Raw genomic sequence first — 26,192 nt, forward strand, 5'->3', positions numbered from 1 at the left:
TAGGGGCCTGGCATGTGACATAGCCTCAAACAATCAGAAGCTGCCATGCATGGTTTGGTTGTTGTTTCACAATCAAGTTCTGAGAGCAAAAAGAGCAGCAGCACAAATGTCATCATAATCAGTGGTGATGCCAGTTCTCTCCTCTGACCAAGGTTCTAGTGTGGATCTGGGTGCTATGTTGGTCACTTGGCCTATTTCAATAATTCCGTGACTTCCCATGTGTTAGCCTTTTCAAATAAATTCTCTATCTGCCTTAATCTTTACACTGTCTACTTCAGCTGCTAGTATCTCTAAGAATGCTAACTGATATATTGAGTTTCTAGGGATATTTTTCTGCTTTTTTGTTTTGTTATTCTTTCAGATAGTTTTTGAGCACTTATTATATGCTAGGTCCTTTGATGAGCATTGGGAATATGTAGTAAATAAGGCATACCCAGTCCTAGTCCTCAGCTAATTCATTGTTTTGGGCAGAAGACAGTCAAGTGAGCAAGCAGTTACAATAAGATGAACCATGTGACATGATAGCACCAGAAAGCACAGAAACTAGTCTGCTGGTCTCCATCCTAATCTATACTTGGTGGCCAAATAGGCAGGGGAGCCCAATTAGATGCTTGGGGTTAGAGAAAGCTGGATCCATATCATGAAGAAAAAAAAAAAAAACTGGCAGGAACTAGGTGGAGTGGGAAGTGTCTTAGCCTAGCAAAGAATTGAAGAGGGACTCTGAGCCATATTGGAAGCTTAGGCAGCTAAGTTATGTGTTCCAAATCAGTGAGCATTGAGATGTAGACTCATTCCAGATCCCTTTTTGGATGGGGCAGAAATCCCTAATAGCCTGTCAGATGTGGGTTGTATTAGTGCTAGTACTAAGTGAAATTAAGTCATCTAGTAGTCTGTTTTCACTCTAACACTTCAGTTTGTCAAATACTACCACTAGTAGTAATGTGTGTTTACATTTATTGACCACTGACTGTATGTCAAGGTCAAATATATGTTATTTAATTTAATCTTCTGGGATTTTAAGATATAATCTATTCCTATGGTGATAGAGATACAATAACTGTGTCTTAACTGTGTCTATATGCTTAACCTGTCTTCCATATTCCTGAGCAAAACTACATTTCCCAGCCTCCCTTGCAGTTGTATAGTCATGTGACTATGTTCATTCTAATGGAAAATGAATGGAAGTGATGTGTTTGGTGCCAAGGTTGGTGCCATAAGACTATAGTCAGGTCTCTTTGATGTTCCATCCCCCTTTCAGCAAGCTAGAACCCATGGAAATCCAGCCTGTTTGAACCTGGAAGATAAAAATGAATTTCAAGGGGATAGCAGAGTAATATCGTGGAATGAAGGATCTCCGAGTGATTGCATTGAATAGAGCCACCCACTAATCTGCAATGTTGCCTTCAGACACTTAGGTGTGGAAAATACAAATTTCTCTGTTAGTTAAGCCACTGGGTTAATGTCCCGAGGTCTTTGTGTTATAAAGCCTATCTTTAGCCTAAATTAATCTCCTGCCTATATTTCATATATAACAAGTGTCATTGTTGTGATGTTGTGAACAATAACAGATGAGGAAACCTGGCCCAAAGACAGATGGAGTCATTCTTCTGAGATCACACACTTAGCAAACATAAGAGACTGCATGTCTCCAGATTTAGAGCCCTGTGCTCATGGTCTCTAAGACTGGCCGACTCACAAAGGGCAGTAGGACAAACTGAATGGGCTAACTGTCGCAGTGTTTGGCTTTTGAGAGAAATGCCAAGGAGGCCAGAGACACACTTTGTTTACAGTATTGCCTTACCTGGAGAAGACATAGTTTTCTGTACATGGTCAAGAGTCTAAGTAAAAGGGGAAAAAATGTTTGAAAGTGTTCTTGTGAAAAACTGGGAGAGGGCTCATACTAAGAACATGTGCCGTTTGTTGAGCAGAACAAACAAACAGACTTTTGGCAAAGAGAGTTACTTCAGAGAAGAAAAGAAGTGCCTGTGGTGGTGGAAAAGGGATGCAGACGCTGACACACAGATGGGAGAGCAAGATGCTTGCACCAGCTGTGCACTAAGGAAACTTATCGCAGCTATCAATTTTCTATTTTTGTTTCCATAATTTATCAGTTAGACTTATCACACTGAGAGTGCCTCATAATAGACTCTAGTTTTGAAAATGCAAGGACCAGTGTTAGCAAATGTTCTTCAAGCACACACGGGCTCACATGTGATCTGTAGAGAGAAACCTCACAAAGGGCACGAATCAGTTCTGCGTGTTCTGTGCATCTGTGGGTCCCCGTTACCTTGGCTTCAAATTATGCCTGTTCATGATGAACAGGTGTTTGAAATAAAATCAAGGGGAAAACCACTATGAATTCAGCCCCTCTAAAGTCATTGCAAGAATATCTAAAATTACTCTTCTTAGACCAATTGCTCCCACAAGCCCAGATGATTTTTTATCTCAAGGGTGAACAGGGGATACTAAATCTTCTTGCCGACACAAAGTCGTTTTCAGATGGGCCAGAGATTCCATTCATCATGCATGCAGGTCTCAGGATGCTGCATACTACATTAAAGGTTAAACCCGAGAAAGTTGAGGCGATGTTGCCTTGGCCTAGCATGGGGTGACCATGTCAGTAGACACCGGGGGTGCTTTTCCATTTAGCAATGCAGAAGGATGGGTAAGCTCATTATTGGATTAAATAGAAAAGCACAGAATTTGAGTGAAAACATTCAAAGTCATTTGTGTAAACAATCTTCCAAGATGAAGAGATTAAAGGATTTAAGGGATAGTGAGCTCCAAACGAGTGTGTGTGTGTATACATTATACACACACACATATATATATACATACATGTATCTGTATATATACACACACATAATTTTAAAATAAAAAGTGAGAGCTATGCAAGCACTTTTGATGACTTAAAATTGTAGAAACCTTTTTCAATGGCTTCTGAACTAAATGTGTAACTTAACAAATATATTTCTTAGTGCCAGATACCAGCATCTGGCACCTGTTGAGGCTGAAATCAAGTTTGCTTTGTGGAATGGAGTTTTCTTTGGAGCCAAGGGAATTCTCTCTGAAAGAAAATCTTTCTTAGTTCTTCATAAATATGCCAACAGAGTTTTCTGCTGGACCAAGGAGAGCAGAGGAAGGCAGACCTCAAGGAAGAAAGCCAAGTTCACTCATTAGCAACTTCATCAACACTTTTTTTCAACTGGCAAATTTAGGGCTAATGTTTTGTCACAAAAGATTTTAGAGCTGTGCTTTTTTCCCCCTCTTCAATTAGAGCCTGTGTCATTGGTCTTAGCCTTCAGGTGATTGGATCAGAGAATGTAATCAACTGCTCAAACCTGGCTTTAGTCAAATCTAGACAAAATAAATTACAGGATAGAGACATCATCTTAGATTACCTTTCAAAAATTGACACTCAAGACAGAGGAGATTAGAATTTTATCTACCAAATTAGTTGCATTCATCTCTTGAACTGAGGCTGCCAAAATGTCAGAAATCAAACCAATCACAGCCAAGAAATATTGAAAGAAGTGAAACCCAAGGGGAAATGAAAATGCATTTAGCCGAAGGAGGCAAGTACAAATAATGGAAACAGATATCATTTAGTTAATTCCTAGTAGGGAATTGCTTCTTTGCCAGGATGCTAGTTAAATGCACATTTGTGTCAAGTTGGAACAGCTAAAAGATTCTGAATTCAGGACTACTAAATCCTCAGTCCATTTGCTGTGGACAAAATGCAATTTTAGCGCAGGGTCAGAATCTTTAAGCTGTGATTCGTCTCTTACTTCTACCCAAGGAAGACACTAGACAGGGTTACAATTTTTATCTTTATACTAAAAAGTATACAGGAAAGAAATTTGAACTCAAGAAAATGGATGAGAGAGTGGTTTATCATCTGGGCTCTTGAATCAAGCTAGCTAAATCCAGGAGATTCTAAACTCTCCTTTAATTCTTATTTTTAATTCTTAGACATGAATTTTAGAAAATGTAGCACTATACCACAGTGGAGTTATTAATTATATCTTGATAAAATTATATTAAACCTTTTACTTATTTCTAGACACAACAACCATTGATTGGTATTCCATTTATTGACTTTCTTGCCTAAATTGGAGCCACTTAATTGGCTTGAAACAGATATGGCCTGGACACAAAAAATGGTGATTGTGATTAAGTTCTGTTGGCGACAAGATTCAGTGTGGACCGGAGCAATATTTGGTGACTCTGGGCCATTTCCTAGACGACATCCACAGACACAGCAAAGAGAAAATGCTGGGAGTTCAAGGAAGGGAAATTCAATAAAAGAATGAGAAATTCAATAAAAGAATGAAACCAAAGAGTCATGTGTGAGGAATAAACCAGTTTCACTGAAGTAGTGCATTTGTTTGCTAGGGCTGCTATAGCAAACCGGCTTCAACTGGGTGATTTAAACAACTGAGAGTTATTGTCTCAGAGTTCCGGAGGCTGGAAGTCCAAGATCAGGGTGTTGGCAGGGTTGGTTCTTTCTCAGGGCTATGAAAGAAGGACCCATTTCAGGCCCCTCTCCTGGCTTGTAGATGGCTGTCTTCTCCCTATGTCTCTTAATATCATTTTCCCTTTATGCAAATCTCTGTGTCTAGACTTCCTTTCTTTATAAGGACACCAGTCATATTGGCTTAGGTTCCCTTCACCAATCACTTCATTTCAATTTGATTACGTCTATAAGTCTATAAAGATTCTATCTGCAAATAAGATCACACACTCTGAGGTACTGGGGGTTAGAACTTCACCATATGAATGTGGGGGGACACAATGCAACTGACAGCCACAATTAACATACTTACTGTTCTTTTTCCCTTCACATATGGTCTCAAGTGTTCAGAACAATCTGCAAAGCTGATGTCATTGTTTTCATTTAAGGCTCAGAGAACAAAAGGAAATTGCTCCAAGTCACCGAGCTAATAAGTAGAAGAGTTAGAATCTGAACTCAGGTCTTAATGGTTTTGAAACCATGGTCTTTCCACTCTCTGTTATTATTCAAGCAGTGTTTATTGAGCACCACAGAGTATCAGACATTACATTAGGTATTAAGAAATTCAGAGATCAAGAAAATCCTTCACCTTATCTTTGAAAACTGCACATTCTCATTAGGAAACATCTTACTCCAGGAAAGCTCTAGAAATAATGCAATTCTTCCATAAAGCATACAGTCATAAAGCATGCATGTAAACCACACACGGCATTTTAGGTGTGACAAGATGTTTGATGTTTTAGGTATCTTTCCCATTGCTAAGAAATGGTTAGAAACCGTAGAAACCCATTGGAACAAATAGAAATTCCAGTGTGGGATTACACAATTGGCAAAACTGGCAGGCATATGTTTATTAGACTTGTAAAACTTGAATACCAGAGAAAAGATAAACATTTAGTTTTGACGTACTTATCCAAAATTTTACCATCAGAAAATCTAGAATTAATCTATTTTTAATTTCAGTCTATAAGAATGTATTGCATTTCATGGTGCAGTATTTTTTAATGTATTGCTTTGTTGTTTATGGCCTCAAACACTCAGACAGTCAAAAGCTCTGGGGAACTCCTTCTCTCCTTCCATTTTTATTTCCAAATGCCAAAGTCATAGAGGCTGAGTGAGGATTGTTTTCATGAATAGATGCAATGAATTAGAAACAATGAATTGAGAACAATGACTTACATCTAGTGACTTTTCATCCTTTTCTTTCATGAAACAAACCACTGTGTATAGTATCACATTTATTCTTCCATGTTATTAAATTTCTTGTCAAAATCTTACTTAAACCACAGAGACAAAGATGGATTCTCCCTCTGTGACTCTGAGCAGTTAAATTTACTTCTCTGACACACTGCAAGTTGATTTAGAGCTAATCTGCCTGCTTTTTATTGGTTTCGTGTAAAACATTGCTTTCCTTGGTTTTTCTTTTGCTCTGGATTGTCTTATAGAAATATGTAATTTCAGTTTATACTATGCGAAATTAGTCTCCCTGAGAAAAATCCAGGAAAAATTTTATAACAAAAGAAAAGCATACATTATTCATACACTTTGAATTTCCCCCACATAACAATAGGCAGGAATGCTGACAATCTGAGGGGAGAGGGGTGATAATCAATACTTAGAAAATAACACTAATAGAAAGTAAAAACCATGCTTCAGACCCAGTTAGCAACATGACAAACTGCTGCATCCACTATTTGTCTGTGCTTAAGTCTGGCCTTACATTACAATGGCTAGAAACATTCGACTTAGATCTGTGATACCATACTGAATATTTCTATTTATGTTGTTAATGAATAGATTAATTGTGGACATGTAGGAATAAAAGAAAAGAAACCATCAATAATCTTAGAAAACCAGAATAGGTGCTGGGCGCGGTGGCTCATGCCGTAATCCCAGCACTTTGGGAGGCTGAGGCGGGCGGATCACAAGGTCAGGAGTTCAAGACCAGCCTGTCTAATATGGTGGAACCCTGTCTCTACTAAAAATATAAAAATTAGCTAGGCGTGGTGGCACGAAACTGTAGTCCCAGCTACTCAGGAGGCTGAGGCAGGATAATCACTTGAACTTGGGAGGCAGAGGTTGCAGTGAGCCAAGATCGTGCCACTGCACTCCAGGCTGGGTGGCAGAGCGAGACGCCATCTCGGAAAAAAAAAAAAAAGAGAAAACTAGAATAGGTTTACTAAGAACCAGTCCCACAAATGAATTTCATTTTCTGACATTTGATAAATTTGAAATGTGGGCCAATTACAGTCTATTTCAGTGAAGGCTTAGTTCTAGGTTTTCAGGATATCCATTTGAAGAAATTTGGATAGGGTGGTAGTATAGTTAGATATACTGCCACTTCTTTGGCCAACCAGACTTCAACTATTATTATTTAAATTAAATTACTGAATTTAAGTAATTAATTAACTAATGTTAATTTAGAAACATTCTAGGTGGTGTGATCACACAATCTGAAGGTAGTTTCTTCTTGTTCAACATTTTTTCATTTCAGTGAATATTTGTAGATATCCTACCATGTGGCAGGTGCTTGGGGTAGGCATTGGGGATGCCATAGGTATTAAGACATGGTCTCACCTTCAAGATACTTGCAGTTCATTGTGAGAAACCAAAGAAAGTAGAACATGCTAATGATAGGAAGGGATACATACTATACTATAGCGTGCATACTATGACAGGATTAGGGTTCTATAGGGTGTATAGGGTCACCAAAGAGAGAGAGAAAGTAATAGAAGCTTAAGGAAGCTGTATGGAGAAAATGCTGTCTTGAATGAGAGAGAAAAGGTAACTAAAACAGAACCAGGTAAACTGCAAGGGTGAGTGTGGAAGAATGTGACTCCTGGGAGAAAAAAATACATCAATGACTTGGATCAAGATGAAAGCGACCAGTATACTGGACACTGATGTTGCCTTGCTGATATTCATTGCATACCAACTTCATTGTGAAAGACTAAGTGGTCTAGATGCTGATACCATTCCCAGGCATTGGACTTGATTAGTTAAATCCATCGTAACCATCCTATAATCCTTGCCAATGATTGGTTTGGAATCCAGGCTTATGTCATTCAGTTCATAGCACTTCCCTGACATCAGGGTTTGAGAGGAGGTGGCCCCATGGGAAACAATGAGATATTTTCTTGGAGTTTCTGGGAAATTGTCACTAGAATAGAAGGTATATCATCTCTTATACATAAGCATAGAAGTGTATAGCCCCAATTGCTATAGCAGGAACCCATGACTATAAGGAAGAACAGCCGTAGGATGCTGCTGACACTGTTGCTGAAGGGAGAGTAGAAAACCCCTGAGTTCTGGATAACATATTATAACACAGATCAAACATCCATCTCCAAAGCAAGGTCTACCCCAGCACTTCTGGTAATAAGCTGATAGTCTCCTTTGCCATTTAAACAACTTTGACTTGCCCTTCTTTTTCTTGCAGCTAAAACATCTTAAATGATAATGCTTGGTCATCACATTAACAGATAATTTAAAATTGTAAAATTAGAAAAATAGCAAATAACTTAGATAAAAATGATAGGATTCAAAGAGAGTTTATTGGGCTACACTATATATATATATGTATAATATTTAAAATCATACCCCCAAAATGGCATAAAAAAAAGTCAGATGCTATTGCAGTTTGTGTGAAGAATACTCCGGGATATTGTGGCACTATCTGTTTGACACAAATTACTTATATGTTATTCATACTAAATATGCAACCTAGGTTGAGTTAGCATAATACCTTCAGGTCTACGGAAGTCATAGTCCATTTCACCTCATTTGCTGTTTGTACCACATGTAGTATCCACATTCTTCGAACCATTTTTAAAAAGGTTCACTGATAAACTAGGGCAGTAGAGAAAAGTCAAGTCTAGACATGAAGTTATTAAAAGATGCTTGAGGGGACAGTAAATGATTAGCACAGGAATTACAAACAATGGTACATAAGCCATTCCTCCCATCTCCTGTCTTCACAGCAGACATGATCCTTCAGTCACAAGATTCTTTGCCACTGTATCTGGATGCACTTTTGTCATTTTTCACGAAATTGGCGTATGAGATAAACTTATTTACCACTCCTGATTTACCTAGAAAGGATGTAGCTTAAAGCAGAGGGTTGGAAACTCACATGCCTTCAGGCACCAGGCATGAACTTAATGAAGAAACTCATTGGGTATAAACTAAGGTGTGGTGGAAACTGGAGTAGAAAATGCTTGGTGTGAAGGCATTCATGCTCAATGCCTAAAAAAGGAGTTCAGTCTAAATAACACCTGTCTGCAAGCCCATTCCAGTCCTTAGATGGTTTGTAACCTCTGACCTAGGCAACCGAAAGAAAAAATTCTTCAAATATTTGAAAGGCTGAACACAGCAGTTCTCAATCTTTTTGGCACCAGGGACCAATTTTGTGGAAGACAATTTTTCCATGAACTGAGGGTTGGGGTGGTGGGAGGGGATGGTTTCAGGATGATTCAGGTGCATTACATTTATTGTGCACTTTATTTCTATTATTATTACATTGTAAGGTAAAATGAAATAATTCTACAACTCACAGTAATCTAGAATCAGTGGGAGCCCTGAGCTTGTTTTCCTGCAACTAGATGGTTCCATCTGGAGGTGATGGGAGACAGTGAAAGATCACCAGGGATTAGATTCTCATAAAGAGTATCCAACCTAGATCTCTTATATGTGCAGTTCACAATAGGGTTTGCACTCCTATGAGAATGATTGGGAGATATGGAAGACAGACTAGAGTATACATGTTTTATAATCATTGAAATTGTCCAATGATTTTTTTTTCTGTTATGGAAAGTACTCATGGCGAATCTACATAGTCAACTCTCAGAGTTGGAGAGTGGGGTTTTTAAAGCTGGATCCATACAACCTGCGAAATTATATATAAAATGATGTGAATGCATGCATTTTCCTAGGGAGAAGTTCTATGGCTTTTTCTAGATTATTCAAAAAGTCACTTTCAAAAGTGTTTAAGTAGTTGGGGCAGATGCAATGCCATGTGTTTCCTACATTCTGTTTCCATTTCCTCCTGGGCAGAGAAGACTGTATTTCTCAGTCTCCTTTGCATTTAGGTGGGGCCATTTGACTTAGCTCTGGACAATAGATAGCGGGCAAAGTTCATGCCCAGTTCTTTAAAACTTCCCACTCTCTTCTCCATGTTCACTGTTTTCCCTTATTTTAGAACAATAAATATTTATTTCCTGAGATATGGGTTGTTTGTTACAGAAGTTAGCCTATCCTGACCAATTTAAAATAATATCTGCAGAGTAAATGTAAATAGATAATCCATAAAGTTTGAAACATTATACTCATGACTACTGCACAAATCAAAATATCTCAAGTGTTTTGAAGGAGCTATTTCCTTAAAATATGTAATTCAGAATTGACATTGATAAATTTTGGGCTTTCCAGGTCTTCATGATTAATGGCATTAAAACTACAAATAATGACATACTATTACATTTTTTTTCAAATAATTTCTAAAGAGATATTCAAGATCTAAATGTATATCCATATTCAAGTTCTATCCATTAAGGACATATTTATTTGAGTTTTCTGTAAAGGACACTTATATTGACAAGCTAATTTTTCTCCATATTTATATTTTGAATGAATCTGTAAATAGTTTGCTCTATTGGTGGCTTACTCTAAAAGCTTCAGTTCTCAAAATAAATTTCAGAGTCACTCTTTTAACCCTGAATGTACTTAAGAATAACATGAAGAAAATGTTAAATATAGGTATTTAAGCCTTATCCCAAGAATTTCAGATTTAGCTGGCGTTAACATTTTTGGAAAGCCTCCTAAGTGATTCTAACGTATAGCCCAGTGGAGAATAGTGGTCCATAGTATCACAGCTAATAACTTTGACTTGGTTTCATCGGTTTTCAACATCTGGTTCAAACTTACCTAGCTGCATCACCCACCATATTCCACCAATCTTAACCCACATGTCTTATGCTCAATTATTATTGTCTTTATGATCCCCTTATCTTTCTTATCAAATATCTTCAGTAGTCTCTCATGCTCTCCTTTTAGATTCTACAATAGGAACAAACTGGAAATACAGCAGATAGATTACACCATGGTCATTCACAGTCCTATTCACCTTTTTTTCCTCAAGTAGACAGACAAGAAAGCCAAAGTACTCATATTCTTGGTTTTGGAAGAGTTTTGAGTTGGTCAAGGGATACCATTTTTTGCTAATGACGTCAGCGTTCTTAGGCAGAATTCTCTTTATTGAAATAAAGCAAAATCTCTTCAAGGAAAAAAAGAATAACCTATGCCTCTTTGCGTTCTCTCTTCCTTCCTGCTGGTACTACAGATGTGAGGTTTAGTAGCAGAGCAACCATCTTGTGATCATGAGGCAAACAGAATGAAGGTTAAGGCCTACAGGTTGAGGATGGAAAGATAGAAGAGCCTGTATCCCTGTTGATACCACTGAACCGCCATGGCACTCTTGGACCACCATACCAAAATATGTTTATAGCCACTGTGGTAGGCTTTTCTGTGATTTCTAGCAAAATATATTCCTATATAAAATTACTATGATTATATTTTGAGCTCTTTGATTAATCAGATTAAAAGTTCAATTCAATCATCTTCAAATATAGCAGCTATCAAGGGTAATTTTGATATCAGAATTGAAAAGAAACAATATACTACAACACAATGATTAACTTTATAATGAGCAGAAGTTAGAAAGTCTTATTAGCTAAGTAGGGGAAATGCTGGGATCACAATTTGGATATGCCTAGAAAAGTGTTTTTCCTTTGTTTTTGTAAAAAGGCTTTAAAATATGCTATTTCTTTAGTGTCTGTGGTTTTTAAATTTTTGTCACAGCTCTATCAGCCCTTTCATTTGTTCATTCATTTATTAAATCAGTGCGACACCTTAGATTTACAAAATGGCTGGTGGCAGAATCTAAATAATTCACTCGGGATTAACAAGTCTTTTAAATGAACATGATTTTGCTTATTCATGGGCTGCATAAATTCATGACAAAGTGCAGGTCCTTCTTGCAAAGGATGCACATTGCATTAGTAATCCAGGAATATTTCTTTGATGAATTCAGTTAAAATTGACTCAGTTGTTAGAGCCTATGGGATAATGAGAAAACTGATCCCGCCAAAATCCAGATATTTTGTGTGACATATTGTACATTTGAAATATATCCTTTGTTATGCATATCCCCATTGAAGTCAAATGGCTGGGTTCAATAATCAAATGGATCTGGAAACCCAAGTATGCTTTTTTTGGGTAATGAAAATGGGTCTATAAAACATTTATGACAAAGTTCAAAATCTAAGGTTAATACAAAAGGGTTTGAAAGCAATCACCAGGTAAGTACAAATTTAGCGTAGCAAATGAAAGGCAAAGATGGGGAAAGAAAATGAAGAGAAGCACTGGGCAGAAAGGGATTTGAAAGGAACATTAATACTTTGCATAATGAAAAAGAATATATGTAGATGATAGTGAATATGGTAATGGTGGAGAATAACTGATGGAGTTACTTCAGTCCACACTAGAGAAAATTGATAATAAATAAAAGTCAGTTGGCAGATCTGTGGGTGTTCTGCACTTTTAAAAGACCCATAAATCAAGGGCTTGTAAGTTTCAGGATGAGAAAATCATGTGGGGCCTGCATCTAATTTCTCAGACTTAAGGAAAATGTATGTCATGTCTATGGCAAAACAAAAACAAATCCAGGAGAGCTATTTCACACACACCAGTGAATATACAGATCATCAAAAATTGCCTTCTAAAAATATATTTAAAGAAATTTAAAAGTGATAAGACCCTCATTATTTCCATTTCTTTGCAGATTGCCGATGTGCCTCTATTATTGTATGCTCTTTTCCTTTCAGTACATGCTAATGAGAAAACAATATGCATATGTATGACCTGGGTAGAGTTACATATGCGAGACAATTCTCTATGCATTGATTTGCCAGCTTCATTTCTGTCGGTATCACATATTTGAAGATCTAGAAGAAAGTGCTGGAGGAGGAAATTTCACCCAATCACAGTCACCCAGTGTGTACTCAAGAAGTCAGGTCATGTTTCATAACTACTATCACAAAATGATGGAACTGTCTGGGACTCTGAAAACCTGATCATTCTTCTTTTACTAATCACTCCATTCTCAAAAATCAACACTGTTTTTGGTTAGGTCCTTGTATGACAGCTGGATTGTGCATTCTCTTATCATTAGCTTTAAGACTTATCCCTGTTCTTTGCACACATGATAAACAACATTTTTAATAACAATTTCCAATGAACGAATGTGACCAAATCTATGAAGGAGAGAAGAAAGAACTACCCCAAACACTGAAGAGTTTAGGCAAGCATTAATAAATTTGGCCATAGTTCTATGGAATATAACATCAAACATAATTTAATTTCATTTTTTAAGAGCTAACCAGTGTTAATGAAATTGGATTTCAATTAATGCCCTAATCCTTGCATGCTTCATTTTTCTAAGTGGTTAAGGTTTTTTTTGTACAAACTGGGTTCAAATACCAGACATCGGAGCTTGGGCAAATGAATTAACCAAGAATTTTCTCTTTTGTCCAATGGAGATAATAATAAAACCTAGTTCAAAGAGTTGCTGTAAGATTTGTATGAGATCATGAATGTACATCACTCTTTCCCAGTACACTAGCTCACTTGCTTTTAGGTCGTGAAACACAGATTAGGTGATTGGTGAGGAAAGATAGCCTGTGCCTGTTAATGATAGGACCGAGTATATTGGGTTAGTTTTTTATAATATTGAACTTGCAAAAGATTGGAGTCAAGTATAGGTGACATTATCCCTTAGCACATGTTTCTGGCAGTGACTAGTTCATGGTTCGCAATAAGAGAATGTTTGAGATCCTGAAGGGAAAGGGAGATAGGACGAAAAGAACTTAGAGCAGGACGTGTGACTATGGGAGCTGAAAGGCACTGATTGGTTAGGTAATTTCAGTTTTAATGTTTTACTTGTTTTTTTCTACTTTTTCAGATTATTGAGAATAACAAAAACAGTGAAGACTTTGAGTAAGGGGCAAGACCTTACATAATTTACAAATAACTGCACCAGTAAAATGTCTTTTTCAATCATTTCATAGGTAAATTGGAGTGTCCCAGGTAGGGGTCACAATTAGTTTAAGGTCTTCACTGGCTTCAGCTTTAAGAAGCCATTGAGAAAATTTAGGTAAAGTTTTAGAAAAATCAATCTAGAGTCTAGAAAAAATAACTAGAGTCTTCTCTAGTTATTTTTGCCTACGTATGAAGAATCTTTTGTCCATAGTGTTTCTGGAACCACAGCTAAATTCTAAGATTTTTTTGAATCATACATAATGAGGATGTATTAATATCCATATCAGCCATAATTTCATTGTGTGCAGGAGAATTTCCTGAAACATCTAAAAATAATACTTCTGTAGTATGTTTAATCTGGCAGTTCCACTGGCAAAGTAGATCTTTACCTATTAAATTTGCAAAAGTTGTGTCAGGAAAGAAAGGAGGGTTTTTCCAATATTGGTCTCAAAGTAACAATTTTATGTTGGAACACTGGAAAAGCTTTAGAATCACTAGAAAATCCCACCATTTTAGTAGTTTTAGTGCTCTAAAGGATGAGATCTGCTTCTTTAGTGGGATTGATGGTGTACAGAGTGGCATTGATCAACAAGAAAAGTGTATTGTTGTTCATTTATATTTGTAAACAATTCCCCTCTGGAGTTTAGTGAAAGGACAGGAATTGGCAGCTTCCAAGAGCTTTCTTGGAGCGGTATCTTTCAACAGATTTGTACAGTTGTCTTTTTGTTTCTCAACCAATAAGTGACATGGGTCTTCCAATAACACTTTTGTTTGCAATATCTGTAAGTGTCCTCATTTACAGGTTCTTGATTCTTAGAGAACAGAGTATCCTTGGCTCTTTGGGTGGTTAGTTGTTTTATCTGAGAATCAGATATTTGTTTTTATTTCTAGCTTATTTACTTTCTAGAACTTTTTGAAAATACTCAGCTACATGTTGCAGATCTTCTAAACTGGTGATATCTCACTCCAATTATTTTTCTGACCAAGTCCCCATTTCAGATTTGAGTCCATTACAAAAGACAGGATAGGTTCTATTGACTTCCACTGTTGAGTCTACTCCCAGAATATTGCTTGAAAGTTACCTGAAGTCTATTTTTAAAGTCTCCCAGTTACTCAAATTTTATTTTTGTTTATAGTTTTGAATCTTTGAACAATCTTCTTTTAAGGGAAAGGCTTTTGGGTGTCATGTAGTGTATTTTATATTTTTCTTATGTATGGCCAGTTTTTGAATTGCGCACAGTTGGGGAATTTAAATATTATTCTGTTCTTTCCTCTCTCACTATTTTCAATTATTTTCTAAGCCTTGAATGCTTACAATTCAGTGAATTAGTTGGTTCAGATATAGTAGTCTAGGATAGTAAATATCTTACAAACTCTGGAATTCCATACTAATTTTTCTGGTCTGTCTTCCTTGAGGAGTAGTCATTACACCCCTTAATTCTGCTTGAACTGGAGTTTAAATTCATCCTGTATAGATCTGCCTTCTGGTTTAGCAATTTTAAGGGAATATTGTGCAATGTGATTGTTTTATAAGTTCAGATTCCTTCTGTCATCGTCTGTTTAATTGGTGTTTCTTCTCCAAAAGTCATCAGGGGAATCTGGTTGCAATCCTGCCACAATGAATTAGTGTTTAGAATGTGAGGAATATGACTTTTTCCCTAAAGTATACTCTTATTTCCTTGAACACTCATAAGTTTTCTATCTCTTGATATATTTGAATGATCTTAAATTCTGTTGGTTTGGGAAGATCTATTAATGATCTATTAATGAACTGAATTAGCTTTTCTAATTTAAGAATTTTGTCCCCAACAATCATCCCTTATTCAGGCATTCCCTTTTCCTGTTTCTGGAGTAAAATAGTGTGAGGGATGGAAGGCAAATCAGTTTTCGTTTCTGTTCGTCTCAACTGATGATCTCCTTTCTGAAAAGATTTCCAGGCTCATATTGAGGACTGGCAATGGGAATAGGGAAAACTTTCTTTAAAAAATCTATAAACTGTAAATCTTGTGAAAATCAATAAAATTAATCTAAAGTATATGTCAAGGTTCTAAATAATTGCTAAAATATACTGTCGTAAAAGTGGTCAAATCTGCTGGTCACTCTTCCCTCTGGATCTCTTGATACTTTCTCCTGAGAGGTGGAAAGGAAAACGATTGACTTCAGCTCAGGCACCTCAAGGGGGCTTCAAATTTGCAAGCATTTGACTTGTGATTGCAGGACTCTACTTTTCTAGAATAGTTTTTAGGAACATGGACTTTTCCCATAGGTTCCTTCTAGGGATTTATGGCTCCTCAAATCTGCATTTGTGTGTACAGTTTCATTTTTCATTTGCTCTTTATTTCTCCTTTTATGATACAGTCACACTGAAACTGGAATTCCTCAGACACAGTTTCCTCTACCTAAGACTTCAAATGTGTTCTCCTTTTTGGAAAATATTCCCTTCCCCTCGTCTCATCTTTTACCCCATTGGCCTGGTAAATGTAATTCAACTATCAGGCCTCATCTTAAACAGTTATTCCTTCTGTTTAATACTTTCCTTTGTTATTGAATCTGTAAGAGCCTCAAGGGGTTTGTTCTTTGCTGTCTTTGCAGTGATAACCCAGCCCCTGGTATACAATGAATGCTAAAAAATGTGTTAAATAAATAACTAATACAATATGTAATAGGTTATTAGGTCAAAAAGGGAAATTGGAAGGTTACCTGTGGATAATGCCATATTAAATGTTTCATCACCGGCAAAATACCACTCAAATAGCTTTGAAAAGAAAAATGTTACCCAATATTGGCACTAAATTCACTAGGCTATTACAAAAAAGATTCTACTGTTGGACATGTATATTCAAGGAATTAGTTGGTGTATAGATTAGGGAGTGTTTATAGGAACTTTAGGCAGTTTCTCCACATTTAAAAGAGGAGGAGGACAATTTTAAGTTTTACTTGTAATAATTTATTCAGGAAAGTTTATTCATATAATATCACAGTCAGTGAAATGGAATAATTCAACAGATATTTAGAAATATTTGAGTGCTCATACATTATGTAAGGGCTGGTAAATGAATGAATGCAATGAATAATCCACAAACTGGTTATTATTTAATAACTTTTAAACTCCACTGTCCTCTACCACCTAACAATTGTTTTGGTGTCAAGTACAAGTCACAGACCACAAACCAAGAAATGTAAGAACTGGTAACAATTTTAGTTTTTAGAACTTGAGTGTCTTAGAACTTAATGTCTATGACAAGATTCTATTTCTCTAAGTGGTAAAAAAAATTAATTTCAATGAATTCAGGGCTTCCCTATTTCCTCCCTTTCTGGGGTTGTATCTAAATTCCAGTGGGTGTCTGTAATGTCAGAACATATTAACCTAGAGCGTGAGAGGGCACAAGCTTGTTTGGGTCATTATTAGCTCTTAGCACTGGCATTTGCTGGTAAGTTGCCATTCCTATATGGACTTTGGCCATGTGGCTACTGTGATTCCTCCTTGTTTCTAACTGCCAGACATTTTCCAATCCTTCTCCTCTCTGTCATCTGGGGGCACGTGGTAGACCATCCCCCATTCCTGCACTACTCTGAGTACTGGGGATCTCTGCTCCTATGCTCCCTGGCCCTTCCAGACTCTGTGGTGGTCACTGAAACTCTCTGAGGAGGTCTCAGTCCCATCTGCCTAGAGAAACATTTTCTGCATTCACGCTGTGCTGGGTGGAAAAAATAAACAATATCTGGCCATCTTTTGGGCTTCAGCTAGTGTATTATGATAGTAGTTGAGCTGTTTTATGAGACATGAAAATAATGTCACTTGAATATGGTAGATGTTCATCTCTCCTTCATGTGAAAATACTGGAAGGTGGTTCTGTGCTAATATGGTGTTTCAAGGCTGATACAGTCCTTTAAATATGTCATTATCAAGGCTTCATTACCTTGTTGCTCTGCTATCCTCATGCTGTGGCTTCATCTCATAGACCAGTTTTCACTATTCTTTTTTGTTTAAGTCATGAGGGAGAGGGAAGATAGGCCATACTTAGTCACATGATCAAAGCCAGCTGCATAGAATGCCAGGAAATACAGTCCTTTGACTGAAAGGCTTTGTGGTGATTAAAATGCGCAATCTCTATTACTAACGAAGAGAGAGAGAGAGAAGATAGATACGGTGTATGTATTGAGGGTAACCAAGGAGAATCTGCTACACCTGGGACAAGGCCCTTCCTTCCTGTTCTAGGTTTTCTTTTTTCTTTTCTTTTCTTTTTTTAATTTTATTTTAAGTTCTGGAATACGTGTGTAGGATGTGCAGGTTTGTTACATAGGTAAAAGTGTACCATGGTGGTTTGCTGCATCTATCAATCTGTCACCTATATATTGAGCCCCACATGCATTAGCTATTTATCCTAATGCTCTCTCTGCCCTCACCCCAAGGGGACCCGACAGGCCCTGGTGTGTGTTGTTCCCCTCCCGGTGTCCATGGGTTCTCATTGTTCAGCTCCCACTTATGAGTGAGAAGATGTTGTTTTAGGTTTTCCATTGTCCCCACCTTGGGGCTCAGCCAAGGGTTCAGGGGTCCTTCTTGAAGCCCACCCATATCCACATTCTTTTTCCCCACTAATTCTCCTGTTTTAGCAGCCCTTGGTTATGAATGTGGTGGGGTTTAGGGAGAAGGACCAAAGGTCAGAAAGTATTCTTTCATAAAGCACTCATCTTTTGTCATTACACGATTATGCTATCTTAAAAGCCAAAAGCCAAAAATTGATCATTTTGTGTTCTTCTGAGTCATCCTTTTTATTCTTTCCTGAGATCTTGAACATAAAACACTTAAGCTAGGGCCTAAATGGGGAAGCGCCATGAAATAGCAATAAATATTAGAAACAAAAACACATAGGTCAAGACATCAAAGCATTATCTGATTACATATGAATAATCTGAACTCTAATTTCAAATAACTTAAGTTTGAAATTTTGGTTCTGTTGCTTTCAATTAACTTTGACAAATTCCTGAGTTTCAGTATTTTCTTCCACAGCTGTCTATATAGAAAGAGGTCATAGGGACTATTAAAATGTGACTAATTATGCTTTCTGAGAGCAAAGCAAATAACTACTAGAAAAGAAATTTCTTGCAAGGAGTTTAACAGGGTATGGTATTTTCCTTCCATGACTGACAGTCTTTCTTTCTAAGTATAGGCAAAGCTGAAATCTGGATTAAAATTTAAACTTTTGTAATAAAAATATAATTTGAAACACCTCAATTTGTATATATATTAATGTGCTCAAGAAAAATTGACTTTTTAGCAAATGTCTTAATAGAGTAGCAGAATATGCATAACTAAAGAATGGCTTCATCATTTCACTATGGGACTGGTAGGGTTAAGTTCCCAGTGCTTCTAGAGAATAATGAGAAATCATATGTTTGTTTTATTTTCCTCTTGCATTTGTTGTGAATGGAATTTCAAACGTGTCCAATAAATTCTTCAAGTATACAAAACTGTTTTAAATAGTTATTTTTCTAACATGACCTCAAATTAAACACCTGTCCATAAAAGGCAGCTGGTTTTTTAATAAAAAATGATTATAAGAACTAATCTCACAGACAACAGGCTTTTGACTTGAAGGTAATTTAACAAAGGTATTTCTTCATTTGCTGACTGTGCACTGAATTGTGCCTGAGACATTAGTCCTATCTTTTTATTTAAGAATTGCTGTCAAGGGACAACTTATAAAAATAGAATCTCATTAGTATTAATCTTAATAGTTCACTCACAAAGCTCATACATGTAATTCTGTCTGACTATTCTCCATGTCACAGAAATGGCTTCCTAGCTCTGATTTTCATAATGAAGCTTCAACCAATCATCTCCCAATTAGATTATTCTGCATATAGAATGGAATTTAATGTATTCCGAATGAGAATGATACTACTGGAAGGGATATGAGTGTTCAAAGTCTGGCCCTTTTGTTTTACAGATGAGGAAACAGAATTTATGTGACTAGTTCAAGGTTACACAGCTGTGCTATGTGTATTTTAAATTAAATTATAATGAAAATAAGGCATGTGTTAATAAGTACATATTTCCAAAGCTTAGATTTAGAATAACTCCATAAATATGATGGAGTTGCATCTTTCTGGTTGTTAGTCTAAAGATATCAGGTAGGTGAAAAGCATGTTTCCAAAGCTTAGATTTAGAACAATTTCATAAATATGATGGAGTTGCATCTCCCTGCGGCGTTAGTCTAAAGATATCAGGTAGGTGAAAATCATATATGGTCAAATTACTATTGTCTTTCACTTCATTTCTCAACATTGTAGTCATTAGAGTGCTTAGCACCACAGCTTAATGAATTTCTGTTCTCTATATTTTTGGTAATGTAGATGCAAAATTGGCTACCACATTGGAAACTGATATTGAATTTCTCAACGAGTCCAACAGAGTCAGTTTTCCTCCAACACTGAAACAGACCTTGCTTTCTTCAGTTGAGCAACAACTAAAGATTATGGACCCAGCTCATGTGGAGGTGCCATATTGCATAAACAGTGCATACAGTGAGTCCTCGCATTCACACTCAGCATGATGTGATTACGACAGTATGTATTTCCATAGGGACTAAATCATGCTTAGGCAGAGCAGTTTCACATCTTTCTCATGCCCATTCACTTTAGGGCATGTGTTTGTTGGGTGGCATTGTCAGCATTGTTTAATTATTTACCTCTTTTGCATTATTTAAATTGGTTGTCTCTTTGCTTTATTTTTCTTTTATAGGAGAAGTGATGATATTTAATAAAATTTAATGTGATGGTGCAACTTCAATGTATATCTGTATACTCATAGTAGTTTTAGTGATGTTCTATTCAGTTCAATAAACATTTATTAGAGGCTTATTTTGTGTTTGCAAGTATACAACATTTATGTAAAATCTTAGAACCAATCAGGAAAGACTCATGGGAAAGTCCTGAATCAGCTACCAGTTCTCATCTTTCTTCCTCTGACTCATATATGACTCTTCTGTCCTTTAAATAAGAGAGTGATGCTTTATTTGAAGGACAGTGATAGTGACTTGTGGAGTGAGAAAAAGTACAGCTCCTTATGGTGAAGGTGTAGAAGAGGACCAAGGAGATGTACAGTCAGCCCTGCACATTTTATACTTGATTATATTCCATCATGTGCATATTTTTACTGTTGTACTACAGATACCCACCCTAATCATTTTTATTTAGTTATTTTTTATTTTATTTTAAGTTCTGGGATACATGTGCAGAACACGCAGATTTATTACATAGGTATACATGTATCATGGTGGTTTGCTGCACCTATCAACCTGTCATCTAGGTTTTAAGCCCCACATGCATTAGGTGTTTGTCCTAATGCTCTCCCTCCCCTTGCCCTCCACCCACCAACAGGCCCTGCTATATGATGCTCCCCTCCCTGTGTCCATGTGTTCTCATTGTTCAACTCCCACTTACGAGTGAGAACATGTGGTGTTTGTTTTTCTCTTCCTGTGTTAGTTTGCTGAGAATAATGGCTTCCAGCTTTGTCCATGTCCCTGCAAAGGACATGAACTCATTCTTTTTTATGGCTGCATAGTATTCCATGGTGTATATATGCCACATTTTCTTTATCCAGTCTATTATTGATGGGCATTTGGGTTGGTTCCAAGTCTTTGCTATTGTAAATAGTGCTGCAATAAACATATGTGTGCATGTGTCTTTATAGTAGAATGATTTATAATCCTTTGGGTATATATCCGGTAATGGGATTGCTGGGTCAAATGGTATTTCTGGTTCTAGATCCTTGAGGAATCGCCACATTGTCTTCCACAATGGTCGAAGTAGTTTACAGTCCCACCAATAGTGTAAAAGTGTTCCTATTTCTCCACAGCCTAAATTTCATGCTCATGGATAGGAAGAATCAATATCATGAAAATGTCCATACTGCCCAAAGAAATTTATAGATTCAATGCTATTCCCATCAAGCTACCATTGACTTTCTTTACAGAATTGGAAAAAAAAAACTACTTTACATTTCATAGGAACCAAAAGAGAGCCTGTATGGCCAAGACAATCCTAAGCAAAAAGAATAAAGCTGGAGGCATCATGCTACCTGACTTCAAACTATACTACAAGGCTACAGTAACCAAAACAGCATGGTACTGGTACCAAAACAGATATATAGACCAATGGAACAGAACAGAGACCTCAGAAATAACACCACCATCTACAACCATCTGATCTTTGACAAACCTGACAAAAACAAGCAAGGGGGAAAGGATTCCCTATTTAATAAATGGTGCTGGGAAAACTGGCTAGCCATATGAGGAAAACAGAAACTGGACCCCTTCCTTCCACCTTATACAAAAATTAACCCTAATCACTTTTTGACAGGACATTCAGAGTGAGCCAGTATCAGGATGCAGAATCTGTAAGCAGACAGAGATAATGTTACCACACTTTTAACAGATTCATTGGGAATATGGAGTGTGGATATTGCTGCCTAGGGTTGAGTGGAGATTACATAAAATTACAGAGGAGCAGAGAGGTCTTCTGGGATTGGAGAATGATCAAGTAACTTTTGAGACCTTATTACTGAAGGATCAGATCAACAGGGATGGATCTGACCATGACCTACTAGTAGGAAAGTACACAGAGGCCCTTAAAATAATTCATAATCAAGGTCGAAGGAACTGGGACTAGTGGACTAATCTCTCTGAAAACTGTTTTATATGGAAGAGTAATGTTGGGGTTTTGTCAGAGAGATTGTTTCCTAACCCTGTCATCCTACAGGAAAGTCTGTGTGAGTGATTTTAAAAGTTTTAATTAGGAGTTATAACATTTAGCAGTGAGTATCCATCACCAGTAATTTCACCAATGTGTGACATCAAGAGGTAGAGAAGCAGTAGCAACAACATTCAATGCTTGAGGCTACAAGCATTGACATCAACTGTGACTCTTTCAGCATCCAGTGGTCATGTCTTAATTTCAGATCTACTTGGCAAGAGCACATGGCAGCTGGGACTAACCTACACTTATATTCTTCGGCATGACTCCTGGGAAAGAAAATCACTGGAGGAAAAAAGTGGAGTCCCACTCTTCTGATCATGTAAATTCTGGGCAATATAAATGTGGGACAAGCTGCTAGAATCGGCCCTGCTGGTGATGTTTTTTATTGAGATGACATTTACAGTGCCTGTGCATCTCCTTAGACTGACAGTGATGTGAGGGTAGGGCTTGTGTCTATCTTATTCCCTAGCACCCATCCTGGTTCCTGGTAGATAGTACACAGACATTGAGTAAATTTTTAATGAATGAATAAATGACAGAATGGCTGTATACCTGATTCCTCGATTAGTCTGTGAATTCTGAAATTCAGAAACAATGTCTAATACTTAGTATACTTCCTATTTAGAGTTTAATTTATTTTCTTTCTCCCTTTTGCTCTATAATGTTTTTAGGTCAGCAAGGATTTCTCTTCTACTTTTTATCCTTTTTTTGCCCCCCTGAACTCTCCTCCAAATACTTCTGGCCTTATCTCTTGCCTTCTCATCCTCTAGATGGCTCTCAGAAAACACTTAACCTTCTAGTTACATCACCAGTTTAATGAGTTAGGCTGCTTCTCACTCAGTCCTCACAACTCACGCAGTGGATTCATATACTATCTTTTGTTTGGAAAGAGAAGACAGCTATACAAACGAATGTTCAAATGTAATGTTTTTCTATTGTTAAACTATTCTATTACAACTCCAGCTTCACAGTACTTTAGCAACAGCACAAGGTCTGAACAAAGGTGATAATTTTATAGCAAAAGGAATAGTTTATCTCTCTAGAGAATAAAACTGTCATTGATCTTCATGATAAATTGAATCTCAGGGTCTGAAAATATGGACCTTGTTTTTCTTTTTTTTTCATGATAAAGATGACCTTGCCACTATTATAAATCAAAAGTAACTAAGGTTTTTTGCTTTCATAAAGTTACAAAGAACAGAAAAGTATCCCCGTGACCCTTGTCCACCACCACGTACCACATCTGGGGAGACTTCACAGGTACATTCTTTAATTTCTATGTGTTGACATTTTCTTTTTAGCCTCCTGGTTAAGAAGAGGGAACCTACTAAATATATTTCTACACATTGAGGGGACAATTCTTTTAGTAAAATTTCATGACTGTAAAAAACAAAAACAAAAAGTAATAATAACAGCTCAATCAAAAGTCAATTTTTAGTTTAATGTAAGGAAGATCCCAAAAGAGAAGGTAAAAATACGAGATTTGATTTCCATTTGCTAATTTACACAATCCAGGTGAACAGCAAATTAAAAATTACTTATTTTTTGAGATAGGGTCTCACTCTTTCACCTATGCTGGAGTGCAGTGGCACAATCATGACTCACTGAGCCTTGACCTCCTAGACACAAACGATCATCCCACCTCAGCCTCCCAAGTACCTGGGACCACAGGCATGCACCACCATGCCTGGCTAATTTTTTATTTTTTAATTTTTGTAGAGACAAGGGTCTATTTTTCCCAGGCTGGTCTCAGATTCCTGGGCTCAAGCAATCCTCCCGCTTTGGCCTCCCAAAGTGCTGGGATTACAGGCATGAACCACTGCATCCAACAAAAATTATTTTTTTAACTATTAAACCATATCCATTTTAAGGTAAGAAATTAGAGGTGGAATGAGAATAAATTTTTATTCAATTTTACTCAAGAGGTATTTACTGGGCACTGTGCTTTCGAGAACCTTACATGGCAAATCCACCTGTAATTAAAACTACATGTGTTGCAAGAAAAAAGTGCTATTAGGATATGGAAGAGGGGGAACTTAATTTTAACTTAAACATTACAGAAAATAAATTGTGCACATGTACCCTAAAACTTAAAGTATAATAATAATAAAAAAAGGAAATAAATTATCCAGGCGTGGTGGTGGGCGCCTGTAGTCCCAGCAACTTGGGAGACTGAGGCAGAAGAATGGCTGGCATGAACCTGGGAGGCGGAGCTTACGGTGACCCGAGATTGCGCCACTGCACTCCAGCCTGGGCAACAGAGAGAGACTCCATCTCAAAAAAAAAAAAAAAAAAAAAAGAAATTACAGAAAATATAATACAGGTGTTGGCATCCAAGAACTGAGGGCAACTTGAACAGCCATAAAAGGGGGAATGGCAATAGAGGTGAAGGAATAGCATAAATAAATCATAGACATTGTAAAGTCCAAGGGATGTTCAAAGACAGTGAAATGTTGAGCTCTATATTGTAGAAGGCACAGCTGGGAGGATGGCATCAAGTCATAGCATGGAGAGTATTGGATAACAGATTATGTGGGCTGCCATCTATTCTGCAGACAATAAGGCATGTGAGCTACAGGTGTGGGAGTCTGAAATCTGGCAAAATTGAGTTTGAGACCCAGAGCCAACATTTAATAGCTATGTGGTCTTAGGCAAACTACCGGGTTTCTCAGAGATTCATTGGTAATGTGGGCATGATAGCAATTCTTACCTTACTTGAATGCTGATGGGGTAAATGACCTAATGCACACAAGATATTTAGCCCTGTGCAGTACTAAATTAGTATGAGGAAAGCATTAGCTATTACTAATACAGGCAATGTGGAACCATAAAAAAATTGTAAATTGGAAGATGATGTCATATATGATGGATAAGGACAGAGTTGAAGGCGTTGGGAAGTATGGATTGGGTGTATGGAAGTTCAGAGAGATCATTTTTGAGATTACTGCAAGAGATTATGAAAATCTAGAGTAATGGGACACAAGATTAGTTGCTGGAGACAATGTATGGAAGAGGATTATGAATTTGACTAGATTTGAGATGAACTGGAAAGTTTTTAGCTCTTGATAGTTAGGGAATGCAAAACGACATCAACCAAGAAAATAGTGATCCTATTACCGAATATTGCAATTAAAATGGTACATAGTTACTACTATGGTTTTTGTGTTTGTGTGCCCTCAAAAATTCATGTTCAAATTTAATTCCCTGTGTAACAGTACATAAAGAGGAAGGGTCTTTAGGAGGTAATCAATCAGGCCATGCAGGCTCCACTGTCATAGGTGAAATTAATGCCTTATAAAAGAGTAGGCGATAAGTAGCTAGGCCCCCTTTACCCCTTTTTACCCTTCTGCCTTCTGCCATGTGAGGACACAGCATTTGTTCCCTCCCTTTTTAAAAGATAAATTTCCTAAGTATTAGGTTGGTGCAAAAGTAACTGTGGTTTTTGCCATTAAGAGTAATTAAAAATAATGGCCAAAACCGCAATTACTTTTGCACCAACCTGTAAAAGGAATAAATGAAAGCTAAGAGGTTCAATAAGATTAAAGATTGTGATAATTTATAATTTATAAACTCTTTAGTGTTTCCTTTTCTCAAAATAACAACTGAAGGCTAATTACAGAAGGGGTCGTGGGGATAAAAACTCAAAGAGAAAAAATAATTTAAAAAATTTTAAGTTACATTTCAACAGAAATTAATCAGACACTTATACAGCAGGAAAAGCTTTTTTATTCAAGTACAGCTTTTTTTTTTCTGTCAACTAGATGGTTTTTCCACTCAAAATGATCCATCTTTGTAATTGATATAAACTCTCACTTGAAAATGAAAG

This window comes from Gorilla gorilla, chromosome 2 (assembly GCF_029281585.2).
Source record: "Gorilla gorilla gorilla isolate KB3781 chromosome 2, NHGRI_mGorGor1-v2.1_pri, whole genome shotgun sequence".
NCBI lineage: Eukaryota > Metazoa > Chordata > Mammalia > Primates > Hominidae > Gorilla > Gorilla gorilla.